At 43.2% G+C, this 16,359-nt stretch overlaps 1 protein-coding gene across 5 annotated transcripts in view; it reads right to left on the reverse strand.

Moving 5' to 3' along the window:
- The window catches only part of RFFL (ring finger and FYVE like domain containing E3 ubiquitin protein ligase), a 66,157-nt gene that overhangs the window by 29,811 nt on the left and 19,987 nt on the right, over positions 1 to 16,359 (reverse strand). The window contains exon 1 of one of the 5 annotated variants that reach the window (XM_064495932.1): positions 2,719 to 3,226. The exons of the other annotated variants lie outside the window; for them this stretch is intronic. The gene's annotated coding sequence lies outside the window, so the exon portion shown is untranslated. Of the gene's footprint in view, positions 1 to 2,718; positions 3,227 to 16,359 lie in introns of those variants that run through there. 5 annotated transcript variants of the gene reach the window in all.

The raw sequence follows: 16,359 nt of genomic DNA on the forward strand, positions 1-16,359 counted from the left end.
TAGTTATCTCCCCGTAGGGCCCAAGGCATTTAACCAATATTTATATTGAAATACAGTGGCTAGGAAAAAGTCCTTTATCAAAATCAAAGGAAGCTAGATAAAATAAACAATAAGTTTACACTGCATAGTACAGAGAACTATATTCAACATCTTGGAGCAACCTAGAATGAGAAAGAATCTGAAAAAGAATGTATGTCTGTATATGGATGACTGAAACATCATGCTGTACACCAGAAATTGACACAACATTGTAAACTGACTATACTTCAATTAAAAAAAAAAAAAGGGTAGCTAACCTTGGATAGGTTACTTAAGATTGTTGAGTCTGCTTCCTCACCTGTGAGAGAGTAATACCTCCCCTGCTGGAAAGTAACTGAAGGGATGAGAAATAACACACATAAAGTGCCTGCCCTGTAAGAAGTGCTCCGTGAATAGAGCGTCAGAATAAATCATCGCTAAACTCTTCAGTTACAATTCTAAAATGGCCACGGCCTAGCTGTTCAATCGTGACTATTAATTAACAGTGACTATTTAATCGAGAGCCTCGCTCTCTCTGGTCAAAGTCTGTCCTTTCCACCACGTGAGAGACTGGGCTGGGAGGGGGCTCTGACGCCGCTGAGCCCATCGCCCACACAACAAAGACACAGTCATGACCCTTAGGACTCACCTGAGATGTAAGATCATCTCTCAGCTTGGAAGGCTGCTTATTTTCAAAAATAAGTTAGTCTGAAAAGAAACACGTACTCCCTCAAAACTCTTTTAATTTAAAACAGAAACTGAGTCGCAATTGGAATTTTCCAGCAAACCTGCCTGAGGGGTTTCACCACAGAAGGTGAAGATTTAAAATGCTGGTGACAACACAATGAGCATAAAACAGGGCCACTGGTGCATTTGTAAGTAAGCAACTTGCAGAGCAAATCATATCACAGACAGGCCTCCCTTGCTGGGTGTAGGGCAATGAAAAGCATGATCTCTGTGGTGCTGAGATTATTTCTGAGATACTTATTTTAGAATGGAGAAGTCAGAACACCTAAGTCACAGAGGAGACAAGTGTACTATGGAACTTTAGAGCCCCGAGCCCTGAATCTGAACAAGAACCCTGCTGAGGTGGTGTATGAGCTGGACAGAAACAAGGGAGATTTCACAATCTGGCAGAGAGCATTCCCAAAGGCTTTAAAACCTAATAGACATTTTCCATCCTCGAAGGCAGTCCTTCAGATGTGGGTGATGGATAACGCGTATTTCCCAGATAAGAATTTTATTTCAGGGCTAAATTTCTAGAAAACAGAACAGTAAAAATTTTTTTTTCTTCAATAAAGGTCCCAAATATGCTTTACTCTGGTTTTAGACTCAGTCAGTCCTGACCTTTAAATCCTAGCCAGAACAGTGAATAACTGAAGGAGCTGGAGAAAGTTGCTTTTTACGGCTTCAGCGTAGCAGGAATAAATTCACCTGCACCTCACAGGCTGGACACAGAGTAGGTGCTCAGTATAAAGAGGAAGCAGACCTTCCCTGGGCTTTTCGATTTTATGTACAGGGCAAAAGGCCGCACTAGACACTCAGTAAACAGCAGACACTAGAATAAGGCACAGGACTCCCGAGAACGAAGCGCTCGCTTCTCTACAGACCAGCTTCCAGAGCCTCCTTTCACACTGACACGAGTGTGAAGACTTCAAAGGCACCAGGCCTGGCTCCTGCCTCCTCCAGGTCCCAAGTTACACTTCAATACAAATGCTCAAAGCTTGGGGTGAGAGGGAGACTCTCCTGTGCTCTTACTTCAGGCGTAGGCCAGGGGAAAACAGGGAGTTATTCAGACTCAGGGATCCTGAAGGTCTTTCTCAAAAGGCTCTTAGAAAATATTTTTTAGGGAAAATGGTACAAAACACCTAACATGTGCCCAGTGAGTTGTTACATTTCCACCTCTTATCTCATTTAATACAATGCTGCAAAAATCAGAATTCCAATGCTCATTTTGTAAACAAAGAGGCTGGACCCTAAGGGCTGGATAACTGGACCAGGGTCACACACAGCTAGAAGGTGATGGGGCGGGACGTTAAGTCCAAGTTCTTTGAGTAAACTGTGGTCCTGCAGAAACTGTGGTCCAGACTCAGTATCAGTACTTCAAGGGCCTGTGCGCCGGGAGAGCAGGGTGAACGGCCAACTGGGAGAAGCCATGGGAAGGGCCTCACATGGCCAGCAGGGGGACATGCCTCATACCAGTTCCCGTCCCCTTCTAGGGGCGCCCAAAGGGGCACCTCCCGCCAAGCCAACTTTGAGGACTAGAGGACCTTGTAAGAGGCACAGTAGACAGAAAAAACATCCCTGGGAATCCAGAACTTTTTGTTTATACATCCAGGGAATCATCTTCAGGGTACTAGTGCTACAGACACACCCCCACTTCCTAAAGACAAAGCCCTTGGGCGATAGCGAGGCTGCAGCTCGGCTTCTATTCCTGCCCACCCGTGCTGTTCCACTGGAGGAGGGGCTTCTGACTTAACTGTCTCAAGTTCAACTAAGTGCTTTCACGGAGAACCATAGTAATAATGAAAGGCAACCGGCAGAGCTCAGGGCCCCACCCCCTGGCTCTCAGCTCCAGCAACCCAGCGCCTCTTTCAGCCCCTCGAATGCCAAGCTTACTCTAGCTTCAGTAACCTCCCTCGAGCTCTTCTCTCAGCCTCGATTGCTGTCCGCACCCCACCTCCCTCATGAGGCATTTACCTTTCTCAGGCAAACCTTCTGTGGGCTGTACTCTCACAGCATCCTGCACACTTCCTGACAGCTGTCATTTATTCACCTGCCCAGCCCTCTTCCAGCCGCAGACGATTCCTAGGACCCTGGGTGGCCAGGGGAGTACACTCTGAGGGGACTAGCGTTCTGGCAGCACCGCGTTTAAGCAACCGGCTGATGATCATACAATTCTTTCTAAAGTGCTCTTCTCCCGAGGTTACGGTTAGGGTGTGGAAAGTGAAACAGGAAACAAGAGCAGAGTCACTTTACAGCTTTCTTCCCACCCTACTGCAAGGCAAACGTTAACGCCAGATATTTGCTGAACTATTACTCACGCTAATAGCATTAGAGCTTTGGTGGGGGGGGGATGCAGGGGCAGACATTCAGGCTTGAAAACTCCACAATCGTGATTCCAGAGTTTTAAACCCATATAACCACAGCTATAGCTTTAAGGAAAGATCTCATAGTAACATGCCTGCCTCACACAAGCTGAAGATCATTTAAGTGAATGCTAAGATTACTTGAAAAACAAGAAAACAACAGGAACAGACTGACCTTCTAAAAGTGACAGAAAACTGTTACAATTGTCAGTTATTACAGCATAAAAGACCAGAAAGGGAAAGCCCCAGAGATGTACAGGATGGTCACTTCCAACCCTTCTCTGCATCATGAGACACAGGAGGTGTCAGTGTCCTCCCAGAGGCTGAGATGAAACTGCAAGGAATACAAACAAAGGTGAAAACAAGAGAAGTGAGATGACAAAGGAAAGAAATGCTAGGAATCAAAGAGAGAGTCCTTGACCAGATACACCTAGGTCCAAGGAGAGCTTTGCCTGCTGCTACTGACACGCCCAGCCCCTGCCAGGCGGAAGAGAAACCTGACAAAGGGGTGTAAGAACCGGTACAGAGGGCGTCTTGGAGCATAAAGTATTCCAATGACAATATGAAGAAGGGAAAAAGGAGAGAGATTTCACTTCCCACCAGTAACAAATGAGCTCTTTTTCTGAAGTGCTAACTGTTGTAAACAACTAAAAAACACACATAACAATCACAAGTTATAAATGTTCTTGTAAATTCCCTGGTTCCAACTCATCTATGACAAATATCTGCAGAGGGACCTCAGCATCTGCTCTGAAGTTCAAGGAAAAGTAATTCTAACCAATGGAGTTGTGCCAAAATATCACCCTCGGGGTCTGACCAATTAAATGGCTGCTTCTTCGCACTGTGTTTAGGAGAGATGACAGATTGAACACTGCAGCAGAGAAACCTACACACTTAATTTCAGCCCAGGCATTCTGCCCCAAAGGGCAAGTCAATCAGGAAAGAATGCCGTGCAGAAGGAAGCCTTCTAACAACGCTGAAAACAGAACAAACGGACCTGCAGTTCAATTACCCTGGGATCCTTCTTCCATCAGAACTGGTGACAAAGCCCATTAAGAGGAAAGGGACCCTCATCCCCCTCGGTACTCCTGTAGGAAACAGGACTTACCAGATTAGCTTTTCTGAACCTTCTAACTGAAGAAGCTGCTTTGACAAGATATTATCACAATGACTGACTAGTGGGTAACCAGGATAAAAAATGTTCATGAGGCTGGGGGCTTGGCGAGAGGTTTTCTGGCACTCCTGTGCTCTGGGAAAAGGTGGGCTTCAGGAAGGGATGTGTCTAGGATCAGACTTAGGTACTTTACCTTTGCAAAGCAGTCTGCACAGAAGTGTAGCCAAACGTACTGGGTGTGGGAGGAACAAAGACTCTAGATTCTGGTGTTCTTTAATCCCTTTAAACTTTCATTTTCTCAAAGACAAAAGAACCTGGTGAAAGGGTAACTGAAAGGATTAAAATAATGCATGTCAAGCATTTACCCTAGAGCCTAGCACATAATAGGTGCCCAATAAAATGTGGCTAGAAATAAGTTAAAATCTTTTTTAAGGGTCTTTAAAGAGACGATTTAACTGTGCTATCCCCTATTCAAAAAGAAAAAAATGCTGATACCTTTTATCAGGCTCAATCTCATTTTCCAAAGATCCTACAAGAACTAAATGATTCCAGGCCCATCCCACCTGCTCTTTTAAAATCCCTGAAGAACTTGTCTCTCTGAGGTGGTCAGGACTGGTTTATTGGCAGTGCAGCCCTAGGCTATTACATTTCTTTCCAGTTCTACCCCATTGCTAATAAGTTTGTCACTTTTTCCACAACAAAGGCAGCTTCTACCTTAGCTAAGGAGAGAGGTCCCCTCTCATCCACCAAACTCAAAGAACTGAACATACACACCTCTGGTCCCCACCTGGTTTGTACTGCACTGAGGTTAGATGGGGTCTGGGGAAAAATCCAGGATGAATTCAGATTAACCCCTTCCTCCCACAGACCTTTGGCTTGGTTTGATGTTTGATCTCAATCTGAAAATTACGCTGACTTTCTGAAATGTGTTCTGCTCCCGTCAGGATGTGATATGCCCACTATCTACGCCAAGCAGAAATGGAGATTTCTAGCTCACCCAGTACCACAAAGACGACCTTTGTATTCTCACAGTATTCATTCTCTCCTTGCGAAGAGCACCTGTGCTTACCCCCAGTCTTCCCATTTTATTCTTTGCCCATATATCCCACAACAAAGTGCAAACTGCCTCATATTCACCACTCCCTGACAGATTCAAGGAAAAAGACACCTGTGCTGATATCAGGAAGTAATGCTGCTTTCATCGGCGCTGGGATCTGCTGCTACTTCATCCATTTACGCCTGGAATTACAAAGTGGAAGGACAGATCTCTTTGCAATGCGGCAGGGATATGAGCACACAAATCTTGACCTGTCCCTTACTCATTAGTTTATGGTTTGAGACCATCAGAACGGACCTGTTCTGAAATAACTCAAGCAGTTACAGTAATCTACAAAGATCCCAAGATCACTCCCCTCCAGGTAGTTACTTTACAGCCAACCCAGCTGCCTAATGAACATAATAAAGCAGATTCCACAGTGGGAAGCAATGAGGAATGGGAGGGGAGGTACAGAAAACAGGGGTTCTTAAGGACTGTTTTACCAACTGAGTGACCCCCAAGCAAATTTCCTTAATCGCTTCTCCAGAAACGTGCCTACCGGTAAAACAGGTCAGCAGTTAGCATTAGATCCAGCCTCTGAACTCAAAGAAACTTTCAAAGATTAAAACGACCCTGGAGTAATTTGTAAACTACCAGGCTCAGGAAACACTCAAAAGGTGTGCCAGAAATCCTAGAACTCAAAAGGAACCTGTAATTTAAAAGGCTGGTGAATTACAGGCTAAAATTTCCTGTTGTTATTAAAAAATAAATAACCAAGCACAGCTTGAATCCTGCCATCTACCAAAAGTCACAGATAAGCAGTTAATTCAGGAGATTCATTTTACAAAACATATGGATGCAATGCAGTGTAAGCTAGAGAAAAACCACCATGCTCCAGGAAGAAAGAATGACCTGACCCCTAGAAGATGGGCACCTGTATAAAGGCAAGGGCAGTAAAGGACATGCTGCCTTAGTTCTTTTCAAACCAGAGAGACTTCTTCAGCCAAGCTCAAGTATTAGAAGTCTCGACTTATTAACCACATCAAGTTTCAAAACCCAGGCATGCAAGTTAGAGTAAAGACAAGCCCATCCTGTTTGCACTTGACTTCCTGTTCTGGGCTGTCTGATCTCTTTACAGGGCTGCTCCCAGGCCACAATAGGTAACCTTTCCTATCCGCCAACCACTGGTTCACTGGACAGTACTTCAGTGACGACAAAATCCATAATTCTACGAGTAGGGTAAAAGATACACCTGAAACTGCACCAAAAAACAATCATGAGTGTCTAAGACACTTTCTGGGTTTCCCATGCTTCATACTGACATCTGACCTAGAGTAAACAATAAAAATGTAACACAAATAGTGCTGAGATAAGAAAATTAAGCCTAAAACAAAACTTGGAATATGAGGGCTGGGAAAAAGAGCAAGAAAAATTGGATATGTTTTTATTATTAATGTTGGCCTCTTTTCAAATGCAGAAGGAACAGTTTTCTGTCAGCCTGTCCCCACTGAGCAGATTCCCAGAAGGGAACCACAACAAGTGATCACTACATTAAAAGGTCCCTTCTGGTGAAAACTGTCCCCAGTGCAACCTGCTACCCGCCTCAGTCTACTTTTCAGCACTGTAAAAGCCTTCAGTTTTAGAGACCTGAAGCCTCCATTTTATGCCAAACTTCCATTGCTTCCAAAGAGCTAGTGGGTCCCCCAAGCCACATTCAGTGTTGGGAGTAAACGCTGGGCAAGGAAATGTCCCAGTTTTCATGGGCAAGTCATTTAGCTTCTGTGGGTCAGCCTCCTCATCTGGGAAACAGGAGGGTTGGACTACATTGATCTCTAATGTTTATTCCAGCTGTAGAAAAAATTTCAGGGATTCTACACTAACAGTTAGCAGAAGCTTCTGTGGCTTCCTGCATTATTTCTTTGGTCAAATAAGATGCCTCTATTATCCCACTTCCCGCAATGTGAATACACCCCTTGATCTGCTTCCCAACTACCTGAGGGTTTTTCTCCCGTTCCCTTGAAACATGGATCAGAAAGTTTCCCACTTGAAAGCAATATTCTACAAAAAACCTCGAGGATTGCTCTTTACACATGGTCTTTTTATTAAGACTGTAATATAATCACCACTTGGTTCCCATGCTGGTCATATGATTCCTGGAGAGAACAGAGTCACAAAGGATGAAGAAAGTTGACCAGCAACATGTGGCACTCCCACACAATGACAGCTAATGGGGAAAGAATGAGGCAAATCTGGGTAAGAAAAGGGAGTGGTGAAGGCAGGTTCACTGAGTCAGTGCAAGGGGAGAACACAGCAAGTTTAACAGAAAAGAAAATGGGAAAGGAAGGAGAAAAGTTAACAAGAAGGAAGAATACAAACCGATAGGCAGAAAATTAAATCTGAAATTCTGCTTATCCATTCATCCAACAGACATCGAATGTCTACTATGTGCAGGGAACTGAACTAGACACTAGAGGAGATACAAAGGTCAACCAGAAAGATCTGCTCAACGAGGTTACAGTCTAGTAGGAGAGATAAAGCAGGTACACAAACAATTGAAACATACAGCAGAAAGTGTACCTGCCATAAAGGAGACATAAAAGAGTCCTCTACTATGAGACCCAAAGGAGGAAATGATTACTCCCAGTGAGGGATCAGACAAGGCTTCACAGAAAGAATGACATTCCAAGCTGAAAACACAACGGAAACAAGGACACACAAGTAGGAAACCAAGGACATACAGTCAGAGCAAGTAACTAGATTTGATCTGAGATGTAAGTGGGCATGAAGGGAGAGATGGTAATAGTAACAGCTAGCGATCCAGAGAGCCTTAGCTAATTTGGATAGCTGGAGTGGAGCCAGACTGAGTATTCCAAAATCAGGCTCAGAATTTAAACTTAAATCCAGGGAAAACAGAAGGGGAGGAGGAGGGAGGCTGACAAGTTAGGAGCTGGAGGAATCTCTTAACTTAACCCATAAAATGAAGATAATAAAATCAACACAAAAGCAAAGAGTGCAGATGCACAAAATCCCTCCAAAGAGACACAATGTCTTCCAAACATAAAGCAAGAAAAGAGGAGGACAGAAAGGCCCTGGACGATGGTATTAACATACTTAAACAAAGAATGTGACCACAACAAAGGGTGATCAACAAAAAAACTGTAAAAAATCTAGGAAAGACAGAGGGGCCACATTGACTCCAGTCACCCAAGGCAGAGAAATATTGCAGCCTGGTGACACACCATCTTCTCTGCAGTGGGACAAGGTTCTTTCATAAGGCTTAAATGGGAATAGCATATAGTAGCAGTTATGGGGATAGGTTCTTAAGAGTCAGAGGGACTTGGTTCCAATCTGAGTTCAGCCTCTTACCAGCTTGGACAGAGCCTTGTTGTCCTCATTTGTAAATTGAAGACAATTGTGCCTACTTTGCAGAAGGAGCTTTGGGAGAATTAAATGACCTACTGTATGCAAAACACTTAGTACAATACCTGGTATACAGCAGGCAAGCAATAATCTCAGCCTGTGTTCTCCCCTACAAACTATCCTAGCACACTATTCTATACTCACTAATGCAAGTTTGGTATCATTGTATTTCACTTTTCACATCTCCTGATATTGAAAAGCAATATCCTGGCAAAATAAAGAATCCTGTTAACAGGAAAGGAATCCACTCTAAAATAAAAATTGGCCTTCCATTCCGAGCACACTCAGGTCTGAACAATCCTGTCTCCAAAAGACTGATCATTTCCAGGTAGAAACAAAATTAATTTTTTCACCCAAAAATGAGACCTAAAACATACTGACAAAAACTCTCAAAGATCTTTCTGAGAAGCTAGATGGCCCCCAGCAGGCTGGTCCTACCTAATGCCACTCTCAATCTACAGGCCAGTCTGGACGATGCCCTCCCATACTGCTCCACTTCCCACCTCTCTCATACCCTTCAATCACACACTGTGCTGAAACGTTTTATCTCCCTCTCTAACCTTCTAGAGGTCAAGATCCCACCTTATCCATCTCTGCATTCTTTTTTCCCATATCCCAAAATGCCTTGCATCAAACAAAACCATGATAAATATTGATCATTAAAAATCGATTTCACTTCACAGTTTGTATTCCTAGAGTTTGTGTTTTCTATTAACTGTGAATTATTGAAAGGGACACTGAGTGAGATACATATAAAAACTGTAAAAGCAATTTTAATAAAAGGCACTTTGATTGCAAGGTTAAAAAAAATCAGTTTCAAACAGGACTTTTCTTAACAACACAATCCACTGTGATCTGCCATTCCTGCATCCCAAGGTCTTCTTTCGATTTACTGAATTCTTATTCTACCCTTTTCTTCCCCTCCCTTCTCCAACCTCTCCACACTTGAGCTACCAAGGATTACAGAAAAGCCAGAAGACTGTCTTTACTGGGTTCTCAACAAATTCATACAACTGGGACCAAGTCATCGGTGGGCTCAGAAATTTTTTATTCATCTCTAGTTGATGTTTCATAGCAACTTTCCAAAGAGCGGTGTTGTGCACGATTTAGGACATGGGGCCTGGAGTTAGACAGAACTCAGTCTTCCTGTGTGACCTCAGTCGAGGTGCTTAACTTCCCTAAACTTCATCTTCCAAATCTGTAAAATGCAGTACCTAGATGAGGTAATTAATGCAATACAAACCCTTAACAACAGAGCAAGTGCTCAAAAAATGGGAATGCTTACTGTTTTCTTTGTCTAAGTGATGCTCCAACACCTATCCTCTCTTCTACTCCTTCTTTGTCAGATAACCAGATACCTCCTCTCTCCTTTGCAAAACAATTCAACTGGGTTCTCTGTCCATCTGAGAGGCAATGGTGGTACAGTGGAGAATGCTGGAATCAGGGGTCCAGCTGGTGCCACATACCAGATATGTAAGCATGCACTCATTGCTTCACTTGTGACTCAGATTCCTCAGGTGCAAAATAGGTATTTTAACCTGTTCCTTGTAGAATCACTGTGAGAATTAAAGGGAAAAATACGAAAAAAAGTAGTAAGCAGATAAAGAGAGGGAAGAATAAGTGAGGTGATAAGGCTTTCAAGAGAACAGACCTGGTTTCAAATTCCAGTTCTACCCCTTAACTAGTTGTGTGACCTTGGGTAAGTTAATTTCTCCAGACCTCAGTTTCTTGTCTGTAAAATGGGGAAATAACTTCACAGGGTTAAGAGGTTTAAAACAATGTGCAGACTACTTGGCATGTAAACTTCCCATCCTGCTCTCTATGCCTCTTCTTTTCTCTCCATCTCAAACACTCCCCTTTATTCTCTAGACAAGTAGAATCCACCATTCTTGACCATCTTGACATCTCCAATATATCTATATTTAACAGCAAATCAGACAAGTACTGCTATACAAATATACTGTGTCTCATCTAAAACAGAACAGTAAAAAAAAATTGCAAAGTATAAAGTAAAAATATGTAAAAACTTAGTTCTAGTAACTCTTTCCCATATCCCAAAAGAAGGTCCTATATGCCCCTAGAACTTGGAAATTCATTTTGGAGGTCACTATACTAGTAAGTAAACTGTTTACAAAGACAAAGATAATAGAACAGACTTGGTATAGCTGCCAGCACGGTGATTGGCAGGGAGTAGATACTCAGTAAGTTTTGGTCCCTTATGGTTTTTAGAAGAAAACCTGTCTCTACACACATACCTCTCTGTACGAGTTTGCACGAAGTGAGCGCTCAGCTCAGTATCCATGTCTCTTCAATTCCCAGCTTCCTCCACAGAGGTGCTGGTACCCTGCTTCACTTCCAAGTTACACACTTGTCCATGAACTCCACTCCACTCTACTGAAAACTCTCCCTCCAATTCACCAATGCTCTTCTGATGGCTAAACACATAGCTTTTTCCTACATCCTCAACCTTCATGACCTCCCATGTACTATGACCTGCCTTCCTCCTCTTTGGTTCCCACTGAAAGGGCAATAGCTTGACTCCCCTCCCACTCCAAAGCCCAGTTCTCCTCCTGGTCCTTCCCGACTCCTCCTTTTGCCCCACCTGAATATCCCCTAGGGCTCTGTACTAACCATTCTTCCTCTCCTTCTCCAGTGAATTCTATTGATTCTACTTTTAAAGTATATCCTGCAGATATCCGATTCTCACTATGTCCCCTGCCACACCCTGCTTGTTAGGCCATTATCCATTCATTATCTTTCTCAAGAACTAGAGCAAATGCCTCAATGGTCTCCTCTTTGCCACTCTCTATTCCCCACACAGTAATCAGGGTAAACTTTCATTTAAAGACATATATACTCTGCCTGCTACTCTCCTGCTTTAAAGCCTCCCGTGTTTTCCCACCAGGCTCTTTTGTAAAGCCTAGACTCACTCAAAGGCCGCATGCCATGTGAGTGGGCCCCGCCCACCTCTCCCTGTTTCAAGCCACTGCCCCCATTACCCCCACCCCACATCCATCTTGTGGGCACAATGTGGTGGCCAGTCAGTGACACAGTGATGCGTGGGTTGGTAAAAGAACTTACCAGACATAAAGTAAGGGAATAGAAAGGAGTTTGTTAGGGTACGCTGTCATAGACAACAGTGGGCCGCACAGGCGAGGGGTGCCTACATGAGCACCGAGGGCCAGCTGTTGGGGTGTTTTATAAGGTAGGGGCACAAGGTGCCGGATCCTCTTGTGCATAAGTCTCTGATTGGTTGTAGGTGAGGTAAGAGGTTTAGGGTCCGTGAAGGGCGGTGGGGTTTGACTCTGATAAGGAGGGCATTACCTGGGGCTATTAGTTTGTCAGGGGAAACACGCCCAGTAAAGAATGTCAGACACTTGAGAGCCCAAGAACGGAGGTCGTTGGACTTAGAAGGACATTAGTTTGCCCAACACACCTCACTCGAGACCCTTGGTGGTCTCCTTTTATTTTTACTTCCTCAAAAATAAGAAATCACTTATGGCTCCAAGGCATGCACACTTGTGGTTCCTTTCCTGCCAAGAACATTCTCCAGAGCTCTTTTCTCGAAGCTGGTTCCTCATCAGCTCACCTTTCCTACACAACGCAGAGTACAGCTCAGAGTGGAAGCTCAGTAAGTGCTTGCTGAATGAACAGATTCTTCACTCCTAGTCAGATAACCCAAGTCTAAATATCTGGACTCAAACTTACCCTTCAGTTTTAGTAGCCATTTCTAAATTCCTGCTGTAATAGAGAATAACCTTTGTTTTGTTGGAAGTTTACAGGGACACCATGACCTGGCCCACTTAGACAGCTGTAAGAACAAAGAATGACTGCAGCAAGAAGTTTGCAACAATCAACCACACCCCCGCCCTTGTTTTTTGTGTAAAAGGAGCCTGTATTCTGACTGGAGCACGATGGTTCTCCAAGGCATCAGTCCACCATCCTCTCGGTCTGGCAGCTTTCTGAATAAAGTCGCTATTCCTTGCCCCAACACCTCATCTCCCGATTTATTGACCTGTCATGTGGCAAGCAGAACGAGTTTGGACTCGGCAACACTGCTAGATATCCAGGCTTCAAATTTAGTGTACCAAGGACACTCCAAACCAAACCCAATTTTCTGAATTTATACGAGCAGTATAATCCACACTTTCTGCTTCAGAACTGTAAATTTCCCATTCATTTGCTCCACCTGTCGAAAATTGATCACGCATTAAAATCAAATTCAAATATCACTTCGTTCATTCATGCTTTCAATCAGACACTTATTCATTCAACAGATACCCACTGAGTACCTTAAGTGAGGCAGGCATTATGTTAAGATACTGGAAAGCAAAGCAGACCTATTTTTGTCTATTACATGTCAGTCAAATAATCACACAAATATTTAATTAGAGACTAAATAAAATTTGTTATGAAGGAAAAAATGTTAGAAACTCAGAAAACATAAACGAGGCATCAAGAAACGCTCCTTTGATGGTGCGCTGACGGAACAAGATGTAACTTATACTTGGCAGACTGGAAGGCAGAGCACTCCAGGCAGAGGGTTCAGCCAAGTCCTGGAAGTGGGAGGAGACCGGCAGGCCTATCTTAAGGCTCCTACCATTCTGCCTCATATGTTATATTCATCTGGGTCTGTCTTGTTCCCTCCCACAACCTCATCCTCAATTTACTGATAGTTACCTGAGAGAAAGGACATAGAGTGTCTCATCCATATCAATATCCCCAGAAGATACCGATCCACATGTCTGGTACCTAGGGAGTCTACACTTTTAAAAAGCTCCCAGATGACGCGGATATTCAGCCAAGTCCATAAATCACATGCTCAGGTGACAAACTCAATAAATGTGTATTGATTATTATCTCATTTAAAATCTCTAAGGTCAAGGTGGTAAACTGTTTCCAAAATTGGCCAACAATTCCAACCATGCTGCCTGCCCTTCTGCAGTGTGACTCTGACACTCTACCCTGTAAGAGGCGAAGTCCATGTCCCCTCTCTTTGGATGTGGGCCACACATGTGACTAATTTTACCCAAAAGAATGGGGCAAAAGTGTATGTGTGACCCCCAGGTCTAGGCCTTAAGAGGCCCTGTAGCTGCACTGTGGTTCCCTTGGAAGCCAACCACTGCGTAAAAGCAGCCCAGTCTAGATTAATGAAGGATGAGAAGCCGAGAGAGATGCACCTCATGGAGAACCAGAATGTCCCAGCCAACAGTTAGCAACAAAGCCCCAGACATGTGAGTGAAGCCATGTGGAATCCTCCAGTCCAATGGACATCACATGGAGCAAAGCAGTATGTCCCTCTCTCCTGAATTACCAATTCACCCAATCATGAGCAATAAAATGACTGTCACTTGAGGCCACTACAAGTTTTAGGGTGATTTGCTACACAGTAATAGATAATTGAAACAGGAATTCAACACCCAGTCATTCAATGTTTCCCAGCTTTGATGATCAAGAAACTCTTCCCCGTATTCATTAAAATTACTCCTCCTCCAATTTAAGCCCATTTCCTAAATCTTTGAAGTACAGGAAGACCAATTAATCAGAACCCCCTGGCAAAAATTATTCTTGTACTGGAAGATGATAATCAAGCCATCCCTCAACTTTTCCTTCTGTAGGCTAAAATCCTTCTTTAAAAAAAAGACTTATAAAGATAGGACTTATTTTGTTAACTTTTTCATCATTTTGATCCTTCTTAAGTAGGGAGGGACTGATGCCACATACCAGTACCTAACAGAAGCTATGTCCTAGCCCTCATGGTTTGTCTTTCTATAATCAGATTCCACAGTCTCACATAAGGCACATTAGCACCCAAATGTTGTGAATTACCCTACAAACTTAATCACTTACTAGAATTACTGTGAAACCTTTTCTGCTCTTAACACTGCATTTTGTGATGACTCCTTCCACTCATCAACATGGTTTGACACTACACTACTGCAATAGATTTTAACAAATTCTAGATATCTGAAGAACAACGGAAAAGCTTGAGAGGTTGGAGTAGGTGCACCATTCATTTCAATCAAAGTCTCTAACCAGGGTCCAGGCCTTTATACAGGCCAGGAGGGCTCTTGGTACCCTCTCCTCCTACCTCAAAGGTAAAGTGACCTTGCAAAAGGCAAGATCTTTGACACTCGCCTCTTGAGCAAAGGTACCTTTTCTGTAGAACTCAACAGGGTATATTTATCTACAGAGAGACAACCCAGTTGCTTCACGCAGTGTAAAAACATGTTTTCTCTCCAGGTCTTACCTGAATGTATGCTTCAATGTCAAAAAGTAGCTTAATAATCACTGATAAAATAGGGCTAATTAAGTCTACCCAACACAGGGTATTTACTGTAGTATCAAATAAAATGATACAAGGAAATAATTTTCTAAGATACTGTAAAAATGTTAGGTAATACTGTGAACTAGGTTTCAGCAAGTCCTATAAACCTTCAAATCAACTTTGGATGTTTAGCTGATGGCTTTAGGCGATGTGTACTGGAATAGGCACCATGGGCTCAGGTTCATCAAATTGGAACCAAAGACATGCCACCTAACTAGAGACCTCATGAATTGTCTAGTACTACCAAGAGTAATAAAGATGTTTAGACTAGTGGTTTGACCCTGGGGACCCACTTCAGGCACTGTCTGATGGTGCCAGGCTCTAGCTCAGGGTCCAAGCTCAATCAAGGATCTCAACAGCCTAGTGGAAGAGACAGTCCTGCAAAAGCTCAAATAAGAACAACTCTGCTAGAGGAAGTCAGGGAAGGTTTAAGAGATGAACTAAGTCCCCTGGGGGATGAGTACTTTGCCAGTCAGAGAGGGCAGGGCGCTAGGAAAAGGAACAGTGTTCTAAAAGGATGTGGTATAACCAGGAACTGGAAAAATGAGAAGTTCAGTGAGAGGTTGGAGAGGAAATGGCTGGGAAACAGAGAGGGAAATAAACGGGTAACAGTAACAGGTAGGATAGGGTCAAATTGTGAAGGACTTCACCTATCAAGCTGAGTAGGAAACAAGGGATGATGGCACTGTGAAATCTTGAGAATGAAAAGATTAGATTTAGCCTTCAGGAACTTAACTTTGGCAACAATAAAGAGGTTGGAGCAGAGAAAGACCCATGGTGGAGTGACAAAAGCCCAGTCAAGATTTGATAAGGCCTTGAATCAGAAGTTACAAATTCAAATTACTAGAAGCAAACTACATAAAATGTGACATCTTCATTGTGTAAGGTCTGGGAGAATGGTGATCTCTGTAATCTTGGAAGAATGCAGGCTCTGCCTAAAAGTATTCACACACAAAATTTTAAGTCTTTGGGCTGGTTAAACAAAATATCTAGTTCTGACCTCTGATAAATTAAGGCAATACAGTAGGAATGAAGAAATGACACATCCAGTAGTTCTCCAGTATAATCAAAAGAATTTAGCAACCACAGATTTAGCCTATTTAGAGGACGTAAGGCATAAAAAGAATGAACAAGAAGATCTGGTGGAGTCTACGGCCATACCATCCTGAACGCGACCAATCTCGTCTAAGAAGATCTGGTGGATATAACTAACAGAGTTCAAACATACAGCAATACAGGCAGATAATAAGATACCGGGTAAGGAAGATAATGAGCTGTTATGTTCATGTTGAAATGAAGATGCCTTTTGAAGAACGCTGGTAGGTTTCTCAAGTTGGACAAAGCTTGTCAAGAT

This window comes from Camelus dromedarius, chromosome 16 (genome assembly GCF_036321535.1).
Source record: "Camelus dromedarius isolate mCamDro1 chromosome 16, mCamDro1.pat, whole genome shotgun sequence".
Lineage (NCBI taxonomy): Eukaryota > Metazoa > Chordata > Mammalia > Artiodactyla > Camelidae > Camelus > Camelus dromedarius.